Genomic DNA, 16872 nt, shown 5'->3' with positions numbered 1-16872 from the left:
ATAATTATATGCAAAACATAATATTATTATAAAAATACAAAATTATTGTATATAAATGAAAAATCTCGTTCAGGCTCACGAACATTTTCGAGCTCGATATTGAAGGCTCGGGCTCGTTTTATTAAATGATATTTGAAATGTGTTCAAGCTCGGGCTCGGGCTTGTTTAGGCTCGACTCGAATCAAGCTTTTAACGAATCGAACTCGAGTAGCTCGACTCAATTACAGCCTTAACTATTTTCTAGGTCATTAGACCTCATGTAATGGTAATCGTAGGATGAAGGGTAATATGAGTTTTTGCGAGGTATATGTGTGATGTGGTAAATATGATGAAAGAACGGTTTTTAGTGGTGATGGAGCTTGATGATAATTGATCCATAATTTGTTCCTTAGATCTGATTGATCCATTTCTTCCTCATGTCATTTCCTCTTAATTTAATGTGATGCAGTCCATAACACCTAGTGTCGTGATAATGGCTATTACGGGGATATCATGTTGCGTTAAATAAAGTCTTGTGTACAAAGACTACAAATCAATCACAATACACCTTTTTACGATAATTACAAGGTTTTTTCTATTGTGGCCTTACGATTATAGTTAAAAGAATAAATTCAAGTCTTAATATTTCTACGACAAAGATAGTGAGGCAGTTATTTTTGTTTGTACAAATAACTTATGCATATCATATATTCTTAAGCACGATCCTAAAAACTATGTTTAGAATAATTCTAATTACAATTACAAATCACAATTTATATTTAAATGACAACTAAATTTTAATTACAATTTATGTTTAGAATAATCGTCATTAGATTAACATTCTATTTAATATCCCACAGATATTGATTAACCCGCTTAATTCAAAGGATATGGATATAGACAAATGAACTGAACCTAAATGGATATGGATGAGAAAAAATTAAATATGTATTGATGTGGATATAGCATCATGCGATTCATATATGATCCATTGCCATCTCTACTTTGGTCTTCTCCTTTTTTTTTAGAACGGCCAAAATTTTATAGATACCAAGCTTCCTAGCGAGAAGCTAGGGAAGCCGAAAAATTTCAACGGCTTCAAACGCTAATCGTTCCAATTTACATTCAATTAACCTCTACTATTTAACCAATTAAAAGAAAACAAACAAATAGAATCAAACAAACACTCTTTCTTCATTTTGTGGTCTTGAAATAGCTCATTATTCCGAAACCTCCAAAGATGCCAAAATAGAGAAGCAATGATAACATAAAGTCTGATCTTCGCTTGACTAGAAACTCTCCAATCGTCGAACCATGTGATCCTCTCGCAACTTTTGTCTTCTTCTTCGTACAAACACCAACACTTGCAACTTTGTTCCCCCTCAAACATAAACCATAAATTCTTTAATCTTCTTCCATGCCGTAAGTAAACTTACTTCAATAATATAATATTACTTTTAAATTCTAAAAAGATCATATAGCCCGATTAAGTTATTTAAATTTTCTTCAACTATAAAATTTCATTTTCGAAAAAAAATTGATACCCCCTGTTCTTTAGTATCCAGTGCCGTCGCACACTGCCTAGCCCAGGATCCGGCCCTAAAAGGTAGGTTCTTCTTGATTGATTGGTTTAAGTAATCTATAATCAACTCACTATATGAAATCTGAAGATCATGCATTGTAATATATTGATGTAACTTGCTATATGTGGGAATAGAATACGAAGATGAAAAAGGCAAAAGTTTACAATAAGAAACATAATATAATGAGATATAAATCAACAAAGACAAAGTAAATGATTCTCTCCCAGTTGGTCAATTCTAAATATGTTAACGAGTTTTGATCATTCGTGAGTTGTTGCAGTTGTCGTTGTACAAAACTTGTATGTTTCTCGAGAGGCGAAGTCGGAATTTTTAATCGCCAATGACAAAAAATAATATTGGCATAGAACAATTTAGTGCATAATTACGTATCGAGTAGTACCGAAATCTCAACTTAATGGTTTCTAAGATTTTATTGGAAAAATCGGCTTATTCATCTATCTATATCTATAGTTTCTATTAAAGTGCTAAAACAATGATGTAATAAATAACATTTTTCTTTCTATAAAAAGAATTAAAAAAGAAAAAGAAAAATTGTGAGCACCTCTTGCTGATGTCATAAACATAATTATGTCACAATTAAAAAAATCTACTTAAATATTAAATTAAGTCGACAGAAAAGAAAAAAAAAAAAGGAAAAAAAACTCGCGTGGAATCCATAGTATAAAGTACTCAAAACTTTTCTGGTCTCAATCTCCTAACCCTAATCCTCCACCCTTTTTCTCTGATTAAACTTTCAAGCTTCATTAATTATGGCAGCACGACGCCTACTTTAATTTCTTCTCAATTGCTTTCACCCAAATCAAATTTGAAGCTCTGTGTTCATTCATCATTGACGAATTCAATTTGGAACAAGTCTATTCGTTATCGCATATCTTCTCTTCAGTAATCTTCACTTGGTATATTTTTTTTATTTTCATTATTTGTTACTATTCAAATTCGATTTCAAATACAAATCTTTTTTTTGCTTCAGGTTCAAAATTCAAATGCTTAATCTGAAGTATTTGAAGGTGATTTATATTAACGTCCATCAAATTACTTAACCTGTTGATGTTGTTTCGATGTTCATCATGAGGTATGAGATACAATTCGGTTTTTCATTTTAGCATTTAAACATCATTTGAAGTTATGAAGTCATAGTAGACATATGAAAGTTATAGATGTGATATGAACACCAATACTTAGTCTTTTTAACAGTTATAAAGATTAGAGGACCCAAGAAACATTATGTAATTATAGTTATGAATGAGCAGAGAACGATGTTATGTTTCTTTTCTAAATCCTAGATGATGCATATTATGTGTTTGATGAAATGTCAAAATGAAAAAGAACATAAAATGTTGTGAAGTTATTAAGTTGTTTGCTTTTCATTTGTTGCATTGAGTTACTATTAGTCCAAAAAAAAATCGGCTACAATTTGCATATTAATGAAGTTTTTTTCGTTTAATCTAAAGCAATATGGTATTGTATATGGTTCAACTTTTTTTTTTTTTTTCATATGTTAAACACATATGCATTAAATGTCAATGAGTGACAAAACTTATTATACAAGTAACATTTTTCGGTTGCCATTCTATAAAAAGTATTTCTTAAAAATGACATACTGAGTAAAATATAGAATTTGCACTTAATCAAGAACCTATAGTAAAGTTACTGTATTTGTTTTTATGTAAGAAAATATTGAGCAATCATATGGAGTAGATTGTATATTGATTAAGGTAGTGGATGCTTAATGAACTTGAGGCTCAAAAATCACAGTGCTCCATATCTATTAATCGTATATGATGATGATACTTGTGATTATATATAGCTTAAGTTTATATTTACTATTCTGTGAGTTATTAGATATCTATTTTAACTGTCATGAATTATTCAAATATGGTAACTAATGATTGTGCAGTAAGGACGCTACTTGGGGTGAAAATGAGTTTGCGGTCAGCTATAAAGGCATGCGGTCTTTTCCCTTTTTTTTAAAAAAGGTAAGGTCCTAAAGTGGAGTTGGTGGGGATTGAATCTAATTCTCTTTTGGAGATTCCCAAGCATCCAACCATTCAACCACCCCTTTGGGGTTGGTCTTTTCCTATTTAGCTTATCGTGGGAGGTGAGTTTTTCTAACTCGAACATAAGCAGCTTAATCGAAGTATCCTTGTGATTTTTCTGACCTTTAACTTGGATATTTAGCTTTATGTGATGAATTTTGATGCTTGAACTATTTTGAGGATTTGATAATTAAAATTGTTCACAACTGTTGATTTTGTTTCCTATTTTTTATTAGGCTCATTGAGTTTATTATTTATTGTTTTTAAAATGCCTGTAGAGTTCTGCAAGTTCTATTGATTAGTAATTTTGATAGTTTTTTACTCTCTTTTGTTGAAGACCCATTTGACCTTTTGATACATATATTTATGTTTACAACTTCCAATGGGTAATATGGTTTAATACATTTGAACTTAGTCTTGAGAAAAAAAGTTGTACCCATTTCAAGTTTCTGTTCTAAAAGAACCATTTGAGTAATGTAGTTGGACCCATCTATATTGAGGTATTTATATGACATTATGATAGATTTTTATTATAATGCCAATGTTTGAAATTCTTTGGAAGAGGGTTATGACATTCTGCAATTGTTTGGAAGAGCGTTTGACTGTTAGTTGAGTACAAGTATGACTATTAAATTAGTGTTATAGGATGGCTTTCATATTTCTTTTTTTTTAAATGTCATTTTGTCATTTCTTTTTTCACATCGATATAAATATTCACTCTAATAAAATGAATACAGTAGTCAAACTGTAATGATTATTCAAAGTTTTGCAGTTAAAAGTAATCCATGTTCATGTTAAAATGAAGTTGGAAAGAAAAACTATTATGGTGTATCTAATACCTTCATGCACACCAAGTGTATTCTAATTTTTTTCCTACTAATATTATATTGTTGTTGTGTCGATGTTGATGAACTGGTGTGGATGAAGAACTGGTAGTGATTTATTTAAACTAATTACTTTGAATGCGTTTTTAGGTCGAGCTACGGGTGGATTTGGAGTGAATGAGTGTTGTTTATGCATATAATTGGATCCTATTAAAAATCATATTGTTTGAAATAGGATACACGAGCAGGTATGGTGTTATAATTAAATTGTATGCATAGCTTTATTTGGCAGAAAATATATGTTGTAATTGTAAATATATGTTGTGCAAAAAATATTTGGCGAACTTGACTGCATGTCTTTTTGAAGTTATTTTATTACTTTACAAACCCAAATGTATATTTGCTTCAAGTGTCTGTGTTTTTTTTTTCTTTCTAAAATTTCTATAATCAGACCTTTTTTTTAAGGTCTTATATGGCATTTCTGAAGGCTCAACCAGCGGTTTGTTTTCAAGTTTTGGCATTGACTTTCTTTTAGGTATAACCTTATTTTCTCATTTCTATTATGCTTTTGGTCATTATATATACTAGATGTTGAAATGGGTCATAATGACTAACATCAGTACAACTCATTGTTAATTGGTTCATATTGTTAACCTTAAGATGTCTTTTCAAAATTGTTATTAAGTTATTGGCATTGAATCTTCATCGACTTTTGAAGCAAGTTTCTATCATATAGAAGTAACTGTTAATGCGTATGAGTTTCCAAAGGTGGGAAAAAAGGTTTAGTGTCGTAATATCTAAAAGTATTAGGTATTTGAATGAGTGATAAAAATGCTAATTAGTTGAAGAGTAGAATAACAAGTAGGTTCAATAATATCTAAGGGTATTAGATATTTGAATGAATGATAAAAATGCTAATGAGATGAAAGTCAATAATACGAGTCAAGAGTTTAACACTAATTTTAAATCCGTTTCAATGTGAATTTTTTCAAAAAAAACTTAGTTGTTATATGTCAGTTGTATATATAGCTTTGTGTAGCATTATATAATTGTAGTTTGTATAAAGTAATGTGTTTATATAGGTTTGTATGGCAATCTGGACCCATTTAGTCATAACTTGATTGATAGTGCTATTTAGTTGTTAACCTATAATTATATTACAGTTTTTTGGGGAATATTAAACGTGTTAAATCTTAGGTGCGTATCAAAGAGGTGGATGGTTCCTGAATGGAGAATTGGATAGATTGCAAAAAGTGATCCTGGTACTTTTAAAGAAGTGGTACATGAATTTGGTTTTTTTTCTTTTCATATACAGTCTAGCACATTCGGAGCTGTCAAACGTATTTTCTGAAAAGGTCTAGCTTCTCGCTAGGGGAAAGTTACTCAGCTAATAATGGGCGTAAACAATTGTGATTCTGGTTTTTTGTTTTTACAAAACTTTAGGGCCTGTTTACTAATGGATTAATGGCCTGAATGTTATGAATACCTTATTCGATCACCAGCTTTGCTGTTTACTTCTAACTTAATTCTAAATAAAGTGCTTAACTAAATGATTATTGGTCAGTCAAAAAAGAGCTGTGCTCCCCATTCAACCAAAATGTTTCCTATATTACCCTCTCCTCACCCAAACTTCCAGCCCCAAATCATATTCTATCTGCTACCTCAAACTTTCACCTCCAATCAAACTCTTTCAAACAATTTTTGATATCTTATCTTTCTCATGTCAATCACCATTGAACCTTTGGTCGTCGTTTTGATGTTAAACGGCATCAACCAAAACTGAACCTTTGGTCACCACTAACCTCCGACTGCTCTAACCGTCGGCCGCCATTGACCTACAACTTATGATATATATTATGTAGTTTAGGGTTTGGGTTAGCATGAGAAATACATTAAAGGCAAACAAGTTCTTATTCACCGTTTAAATCAATTGTTTATCCCAGCTATGTATTCGTTAAAAATGAAATATAAGAAAAAAATCAATGTTTACCCCAATTATTTAGTTGTGGAAAGAAAGCAATTGATCGAAGACACGGTTACTTGAATTTGGTGGATTGACCGAACATACGAGGAAGTGTGTGAAAGTGAAATTTGGTAGATTTTTTTTTTAGAATTTCTGGATTTCCATTGTTGATGTTATTATTATTTAGATATTAGAAATTAGAAATTAGAATTAGAATTAGAATTAGAATATAAATAAAATAATTACCTTGAACTTTTTGAGTTTCTTTGTTTATTTCTGTACTACTACTTGTTTAATATTTTAATTTTATAACAATTATGTTACGAAGTATATATTATGTTTAAAATAAAAAGAATGTAGGTGGATGTTTAAATAAAAAGACATACTTCGTAATTATTAACTTGGGGGTAAAATAGTCAATTTGATCATTCAGATCATTTATTCAGCACAAAAAGTAAACAAGATTAATTATTCACTGATTACCACATAATGCTATCTATATCCATACTGCCATCTATATCCATTTAGAGCTTAATGGAAAGATAAGTAAACAGGCCCTTATGGTAAATATATATACTTTTTGTGCTTGCAGATTCAAATGGTTTTGGATTGTAGTTTTTGATTGTGGTTGTTTGGAGTATTACCCAAAACATTATTCTTTTCTATTTTGTTGAACTTGATGAATTATTCTATATTATCTACATTTTGGTTATATAAGATTCACATTTTGGTTAAATAACATTCGTCAACTTAAATATCTCATTTAACAATAATTTTTTTACAATCCCGTGATTTCACGGGTCTTTTCTCTAGTATTGTAATAAAGTTTAATTTAATGAAAATGGATTTCATTACTTCTTTTGACATTGATTATCATACCATATTAAGATTTTATTTTTATTTTTTTTTATTTATATTTTTTTTATGGAAAAGCTATCAGCACTTTTATTACTATACAAATATGTGACGCCCCCGTAAAAAATCAACGTGTACGGATCATCAACAACAAGATCATTACAAGGTCAAACACTATATGCTGTTTAAAAACCAGTTTTTGCATTCATGAAAAGATAACGTCAAAAGTTTTACAAACGATATCGTGCTTCTACGAATAGAAAACATAAACATAAGTATGTGACACAAAGGTCATTACAAAGCCATTGTTCAAAAATAACATAAATGGTGAATGCAAGATAAAAGTTCCATACTTGAGACATCTCTAAACAATGCAGCGGAAGTCTAACAAAGCAGGTCTAACAGCAAGTCTAACAGCGGAAGCAACAACGTCTAAGCACCTGAGAAATACATGCTTAAAAATGTCAACACGAATGTTGGTGAGCTATAGTTTGTTTGTAATCAGTAATGTAATGTAGACCACGAGATTTCAGTGCTTCAACCAGCATTTCAAATCAGCATTTCAAATCAGTAATTCAAATCAGTATGATAAAGTATATGCTTATCCGTGGGCACCCGGTAACTAATTTAACGTAAAAATAATATATTACCCCCTAAAAGTACACTTGGCGAGTGCGTATGTTCTCAAAGTATTAAACACCCGTTAAATGCTAGCGCGACTAGCCCGAGTGGGGATGTCAAACCCTATGGATCCATATCTAATATTCGAGTTCACCGGTTCAAAAACTAATGATTAAACGTTACCGTGCTAAGGGGAATCTTTGTGCCGTTATATCACCCACACATATATAAAGTTTAAGTACTCGTGTCTAGTATGTAAAAACATAAAAAGCGCATGTATTCTCAGTCCCAAAAATAGTAAAGTAGAAAGGGAGCTATAACTCACAGTGAATGTGCTGTAAAATCGATACGAAAATGTAAGCAAGTAGTAAGTCGGTCCAAACAAGTAAGTTGGTCGATCCAAAAAGTCCTCAACCTAAGTCAATGGTTACTAAGTCAGTAAATTGTTACCAAAAGTTTAAAAGTAAATAAGTTAAGTCTTAAGTATCATCATCATCATCATCGTTCGTAAAAGATAAAGTAAGTTTTTAACAAGAATAGAGATCGAAACAAAAGGCTGACTTCGGACAGCTGCTACGACCTCTATACAAATCGAAAAGAAGCGTAGTCAGTGGCCAAGGCTCCGTATGTGAGTCCTCGTACCGCTGTCCAATTTTCAGATCCTAACGCGATGTTGTTTGACCGTGGCGACGGTTCAAGCGCGAGTAGGTCAGAATTTTCAGCACGTCGTTACAAAGGCGTAGTGATTTTCGGAAGGATATAAATTCTAAACCGTATATCGCATTTAGACGAGTCTTCAACGAAAAGTCATATACTTGAACCGAAATATCTGAAAATCAACTTTCCAGAAGTTCCAGGAGTCTGATCAGACCCCGAAAAACAGAAAACAAGTACTCTGGTGGGTTTCTTGGTGCTTGATGCTCATCACGGTTCTCATCCCTGATGCGTATAAGCTTCAAGTGTACAACTCTTTGATGTTTTAGCATCATTATGACCAAGTTTTAACCATCAACACACAACTAAAAGTAAAAGCTAACTTTTTACAAGTTTTGAACATCAAAGTTGTCTCTTTATTGTATAAACACAATAAAGCTTCAACCTTTGTGCTTTTGATACAAGTTTATGCATCTTCATCATATGAGATGATGAAGACTTGATTTTTATCACCATAAAAATCATAAAAAGATTCCAAGTAAGTGAGATCTATAATAATAACTTAGATCTCAAGTGTTAAGAAACCATGAGCTAGAAAGCTTGGATCTTTACAAGATTAATAAGACCATAACCTAGAAAGCTAAGATCTAGTAAAAGTAATGAGATCATAAACTAAAAGGCTTAGATCTTCAACAAAATAATGAAACCCTAAGCTAGAAAGCTTGGATCTTTAATGTTCTTGAAGATCCTTAAAGCAAAAAAGCTAGATCTTCAAGTTACATGAAGATCATAAACACAAGTTTTGATCTTTTAACAAAATAAAGTGATCATAAGCTAGAAAACTTAGATCCAACAAAGTAATGAAGATTCAAAGCTACAAAGCTTGAATCTTTCATGTTCTTGAAGGATTCAAATCAAAGTTTGAATCTACAAGATATAACAAGATCAAAAAGCTAAAAAGCTTGATCTTAAGATGATGATGATGATAATGATGATGTCGTGTATAAGAAGAAAAGAAGAAGAAGAAGAAAATTTAAAACTTACAATTTTTAGTATGAGAAAGACTAGATAGAAAATTAGAGAGCAAGTGTGTGTAAAATGAGAATGAGATCAAGTGTGAAATGGGTGAAATAAGCTTGGTATTTATAGTGGTGGAGGGTGGTTTAGGCCGTGGGTATGGGGGGGGGGGGGGGGCAAGTGGGGGATAAACTTTGCTTTTTGCATGGTGGTGATCTAAAGGTGGTGCTTGTTGTTGGGATCCCATGCAACATGTGTGGTAATTGTTAACAAAAATGCTAGTATGTTGGCTCATATTAATGGAGTTTTATCCTACTTCTTAATGAGTCATAATCTTATTAAAATTGGGCTAACTTAAAAGTCCATTAGCTAGAGTAGGGTGGGCATAGGTCCATTAAGGTAAAAAGTTCAATAAGACTAACTAGTGTGCATTAGTAAATTACTAAGCGTAATTAAGCAACCAATAAGCCAAGTAATTGTTATTAATAAATAACAATTAGTATTACGTAGTCATAATATTCCAATTATGATAAAAGTTAAACGTGTACCAAGTACATAGCTCGTTTTAAACGACAAGTGACACTAACGGTCGTAAAAGCATTCCAGGATCAAGTTAAGTGATTACACATTTAATAACACGCTGTAAGGTATTAACGAAAGTAATTATCATGAAATAAGATTCCAGAGCATAAACTAGCTCAGTACGCACAAATACGCAGTTTCGTGAAAGTATAGAGCACAAAAATATAAGTCGAAAAAGTCGGGTCGTTACATTACCCACCCGTTAAAGAAAATTTCGTCCCGATATTTTGAGGAGTAACCAAAAGCGGTACCGAATTTGAAGAAGAAGGAGCGTATCAAAGTTCCGAGAGACTCGTGGGCTCAGAAGTGAGCAATTTACCTTGAAAGCTACTTGGGCGTATAAAAGTAAGAATAGGTATATGCCATTAATTAAGTCTCTTGACCTTAGAGATCAACAGATTGATTTCGTTTCTTGTTAACATGAGTATGTCATCTGAATATATATATATATATATATATATATATATATATATATATATATATATATATATATATATATATATATATATATATATATATATATATATATATATCCACAAAAGGAAAGATGATGTTTTTAGTCTTACAGGCATCTTCAGTAAGCTGGATGCATGAAATGCATCATGAATGTTACCAACTCATCTAAGACATTGAGCGTTTATGACGCAATACAAAGCTGAAAGATAGAATGGAAAACATGGTGATCACAACCATGTGATTTGATGTCTGGATAGTGTTAGTCACGGATTTTACTAACCCCTTAATTTCGGAAGGAGACCATAAGCATAAAGAACCCGATATTTAAGAAACGTTTCATTTGAATAAATGAATTGAAATTTTAGCTAAGAGTGACTAATCAGACTTACATGCAATGCAAGCCATAATTATTTATAGTGTCTTCTGGGCGGTCTGAACGAACAATGAAAGATATCACCTAGTTTAACATACTACATGTGAACTTATCATGGGATGGAATGAAAGCACAGTTCCATAATGTAACTATATGCTTTCAGTTACATGTTGAAGTTAGGGTTAACATTGACAAGAACAACATATAGTTGCAACCAACGAAGGAAGAAATATATAGAGTACCCACATCAGTGTTATAGATGTTTTAAGCAGTCCCTTCCAAGAGGATAACAAGATTCATAGATCTTTAAGGTAATTTACATTACATTTTCTAAAGAGAATCGCACGAAAGATGTGATCTTTGAACGAGAGTGAACTCTTCGTACAACGAGCGAGTTGATCTGAATTTATCCTTATACTTAAGGGGATGCGCGGATGAGAAGATACATGAACCCTTGGTCATAAAGAATGGTTTACTCCAAGTGAAAAGAATCTCAAAAACAATTTCTTGTACCTCAACATACTGGATCATACTGGATAATTAGCCGTGAATTATTGAGAGTAGAAACCCACCTAGTGCCTTTCCTACAATAGGGTGACCAGTGAGCGTACCTTAGAAAACTGATTCATCGGCCCGCGTTTTTGCCATGTCTAACCTTAAGAGGAACATTTTATGAGCGCAAAGACTTCCTAACAAATTTTATAAAACTGCCATCCAAAGTGGCTCAAGAGGTTTTAACAAAGATCTTAATGGTAAGCTTTATCCCTAAACGGAGGACGAGAAGAAGTGTGATCCATACATGGTGTAGACTAATACGTAAACCTTTAATAAAATCAACCAAGGAAGTTTTGAAAAACCTTTAAACTTTTGATGTGACAACATAAACGGAACAAAGTTCTTAGTAAATTTAGAAGTATGTACAATGTGTTCCATTTTGCACAAAACTATTTGACTTAAGTTAAACAACTCATTAAAGGAGCGATTTTTAAATAATTTGAAGGTATAACTTAGTATGTACTAACCAAAATAAGTAAGGGTAAATTTATTAACTTAATTTTATACATACATATATGATTTTATAAATCGCATAAGTGACAGAAAATTTTATTACTTTCATTTGTCCATAAATCTCGTGAGGACCGCACAAATAAACACCGTGTAAAAATTTTGATAACATAGTTTTTCGTATTTCAAAGGTTACGAGTTGAAAAAGATCAAGTGAAAAAAAATCTTTGAATCATCGAGTGACATGTCACTAGGTAATGAAAACTAATGAATTAAATGTAGTTTTGATAATTATCAGGACATAAGTCTTTGGGCCAAAAATGTTCACGTGCGAAGCCATTGCTAAAAAGTGAGGTATGAAGGATAGAGCATGAGGACGAGAAGTTAATCGCTTCTTGACTTTGCAAAATGCCAAACAGGTTATGACTATATTAAAGTCGGAATACTGATGGTGTTAATATCACTAAATGGGAATCCCTGGAATAAGTCAGGACTTAGAGTTATGTAAGAAAGAGCATCGTTCCAACAGGTGTGGCAAATAAGATCCTTGGGGTAACACAATAGTTTTGAATGATTTAAGTGTTAGTGGATGCCTAAAGGCTCTGCATGACGTGGCAGTAAGTGCCTTTATCACACACACACACACATGAATCTCTCGGTTTCGACGGTTGTAAAGTCTTCATGATGACTTGAATACGAATAAGCAACGAAAAATTTTATAATAAGCAACGAAAATTTTATAGAAATCTTTTTAGGTAACAATGTAAGAAAAGAAACGAAGTTCTTAGTAAACTAGAGTTATGTACAACATGCACTATTCTAAGTAAAATATCCTTTGAATAACAGAATTGATTTGTAAAAGTGAAAGTAAAATTTCATATGTACTAGTCAAAAATAAGTAATTATTACTTTATTATATATAACATTTACGGCCTCTAAAATTTGTACGAATGACAATAAAATAAATTTATTTTTATAAAACTTCGAGAGGTTCGCACTGAAAAATAGTGTGTAAAATTTTGGCAAACAAAATTTTCATATTTCGGAGGTTACAAGTTGGAAAAATATTGATGAGGACCGAGTAAAAGATTTTGGAAAATTTCGGGTGATATTTGAGCAAAAATGTCACGAGGTAATGAAAACTATTGAATTTAAATGTGGTTGATGACTATTAGTAGGGCATAAGTCCTTCGATCAAAAATGCTTAAGTGTGAAGTTGTTGCTTATAGGTGAGATACGAATGGGAGAGTATGAGGATGAGAATTAACCATCCATTGATTTTGGAAAATTTTGAACTCGTATGACTAATACAGAAGTAAGAAGGATGATGGTGTGAATATCATCAAATAAGAAATCTCTCGGAATGAGTTAGGATTTAGAGTCGCGTAATAATGAGTATCAAATAAGATTCTTGGGTAGTCTTTAATATAGAATTTGAATCGCTGAAGTGACGGAATACAATTCATTTATGTATCGTTGCAAGTTTTTCCATTACATCGGTTTCTTTCATAGCTAGAAAGTGAGCAGATTTGGTGAGGCGGTCAACGATAACCCAGATAGTATCATAACCGCCTACCGTTTTCGGTAGCTTCGTGATGAAATCCATTGTTATTCCTTCCCACTCCTATTGTGGGATTTCGGGCTAACTCTCTCCCCGTAAACTATTAATGGCTTATCATTCTTGCGAGGTATACGAAAAATCTTCTCGCTATAAATAACTTTCGCTTTTATCCTTGAAAGCCAGTCCATTCCAACTATTACATCAAAGCTTCCTAACTTGATGAGTATTAGTTTAATCTTAAAGTCCATTCCAACTTTTACATCAAGCTTCCCAAATTGATGGGTGTTAGGTTAATCTTAAGGTTCATTCCGACCAAATCTTATTATACTACCGTGAAAAATTCTATCAATCTTCTCAAATAACATCTGCTTGTGCGTAGGTAACTAATCCTTTCCAACTACTACTTTAAAACTTTCAAGTTTTGTTGACATGAGGTCATCTCCAAATGACCCACCTGTTAATTTTAAGGTACTACCTTAAATTATTCCTCTATCTCAGCCAGCTTACCATTAGCTTGTCCTATAGAATACTTAACTCTCATGGTTGTTAATGGCTTATTAGTCATAACACTAAGGTTCTTAGATATATGCTTTCTATCGCTCTAGTATTAAACAACTTCAAGACAATAAAACGTTGTGACAAAACGTACCCTAACTAAAATCAGGATCCATGCGAGTCTCCATAGCTGAGATAACGATTGCTCTACCGCAAGTAAGTCCAAAGTTTTTCCTATTTGAGAACTTTTTCCTTAAGTGTCCAGGGTGTCTATATCTATAACAAATTTTTGGGTTATCAATTCTGCAGTCAAGGCCCTTCTTGTACGGTATCTGGGCTATGTGGTTATTCTTTCCCTACCTCTAACAGACCATAATGCGTATACTCAAGTGGTTCCTACCAATATTTTCTTTGAATCACTTCATATTCCTTATGTAGTATCATTGGGACTTCTGCATGATCTACTTCAATATAATCACGCTGGCCTGGCGTCATTATATTGTACTAAATCGTACGTTCATTCCAATATCACTCCATATGGTCAATGTAACGTGATCACTTCAAGTTCTACTCAATTTCATCTAATGGTGCTTTATCTATGCTATCTCAAAACAAAATCTACATAATTACTCTCGCGGTTTCTCGGTGTGAGTGCGTAGGTTCCGTATGTCATGCATCAATGCCTAAATGTCCCAAAATTTTCTTCAAAATGTTCGGGTTCAGGTAATGTCGTTAGGTTCTTTCTATAAATTCAATCTAGGTCTCTTGTCGAGTTGTACGTGTAGCAAGTAGTAATACGATATGTCTTGAGGCGACTCCCAAGTCTTTGGGTATGGCTGAGCATCAGTGGAAGACAATATGACCTTGTGAAAGGAGATGCCTTCTCGACTTCTCCAATCCCTAAGAGTGTTAGGGACCTAGTCCAGAAGTTTCGTTAGATCGTCGAGTAGTGGTGAAGAATGAAAGAGATAAGTGACGGTCATGAAAGCGTACGGGATACGGGTCAACTTGCGGAAATTGAACAACCTTCTAATATTCATACGTTGTACGTGGCTAACTAGGGTGAGCTCGGGGGGTGGGGCGAGGTGCGGTTACTCCGACAAATTCTCACATATCTCCTCCTCCGAGGATCAACTTTAGTGGGCATGTAGTCCAAGGGGTACTCTTCCTAGACTGCGTGAAGTAATGTTTCGATCTCTGGAATGGTGGAACGGTAGTAACAGGTGGATTACATTACTAGTTCTTAGGGTTAGACGAGTGAGAAAAGGGTTCAGAAAAACATCTGAACTACGAAAGATAAATTCTCCAAGTTGGTACAGCGAATAGCAGACATGCAGCAAGAACGTAATCAGGCATAATAACTACAGCAGCCTAGATCGTCTACAGCAGTATATAGCATGGCAATAATAACAGTATCAAATAGAAGTAACATGCGATCAAAAGCAGATAGTAGCATGCAGTAGCGAGAATAAGCAGTAGCATACAGAAAGATCATATAGCAGTAAAAGTAAGCAGTATCATGCAGCAGTTTCGCAGAAACAAGTAAACGAGCAAGTTGTAGATTAGTCCTATTAGTGAATCCTACTCGACTCGGTCAAGACGCACTAATGCAACCTAATTTCCTACAACCAATGCTCTGATACCAAATGTGACGCCCCGTAAAAAATCATCGTGTACGGATAATCAACAACAGGATCATTACAAGGTCAGACACTATATGCTATTTAAAAACCAGCTTTTGCATTCATGAAAAGATAATGTCAAAAGTTTTACAAAAGATATCGTGCTTCTACGAATAGAAAGCATAAACATAAGTATGTGACACAAAGGTCATTACAAAGCCATTGTTCAAAAATAACATAAGTGGTGAATGTAAGATAAAAGTTCCATGCTTGAGGCATCTCTAAACAATGCAGTGGAAGTCTAACACAGCAGGTCTAACAGCAAGTCTAACAGCGGAAGCAACAACGTCTAAGCACCTGAGAAATACATGCTTAAAAATGTCAACACGAATGTTGGTGAGCTATAGTTTGTTTGTAATCAGTAATGTAATGTAGACCACGAGATTTCAGTGCTTCAATCAGCATTTCAAATCAGTATTTCAAATCAGTAAATCAAATCAGTATCATAAAGTATATGCTTATTCGTGGGCACCCGGTAACTAACTTAACGTAAAAATAATATATTACCCACCAAAAGTACACTTGGTGAGTGCGTATGTTCTCAAAGTATTAAACACCCGTTAAATGCTAGCGCGACTAGCCCGAGTGGGGATGTCAAACCCTATGGATCCATATCTAATATTCGCGTTCACCGGTTCAAAAACCAATGATTAAACGTTACCGTGCTAAAGGGAATCTTTGTGCCGTTATATCACCCACACAAATATATAAAGTTTAAGTACTCGTGTCTAGTACGTAAAAACATAAAAAGCGCATGTATTCTCAGTTCCAAAAATAGTAAAGTAGAAAGGGAGCTATAACTCACAGTGAATGTGCGGTAAAATCGATACGAAAATGTAAGCAAGTAGTAAGTCGGTCCAAACAAGTAAGTTGGTCGATCCAAAAGGTCCTCAACTTAAGTCAATGGTTACTAATCAGTGAATTGTCCCCAAAAGTTTAAAAGTAAATAAGTTAAGTCTTAAGTATCATCATCATCATCATCGTTCGTAAAAGATAAAGTAAGTTTTCAACAAGAATAGAGATCGAAACAAAAGGCTGACTTCGGACAGCTGCTACGACCTCTATACAAATCGAAAAGAAGCGTAGTCAGTGGCCAAGGCTCCGTATGTGAGTCCTCGTACCGCTGTCAAATTTTCATATCCTAACGCGATGTCGTTTGACCGTG

This window comes from Rutidosis leptorrhynchoides, chromosome 1 (assembly GCF_046630445.1).
Source record: "Rutidosis leptorrhynchoides isolate AG116_Rl617_1_P2 chromosome 1, CSIRO_AGI_Rlap_v1, whole genome shotgun sequence".
NCBI lineage: Eukaryota > Viridiplantae > Streptophyta > Magnoliopsida > Asterales > Asteraceae > Rutidosis > Rutidosis leptorrhynchoides.
The sequence above is the reverse complement of the archived record's forward strand: the minus strand, read 5'-3'. Positions refer to the sequence as shown.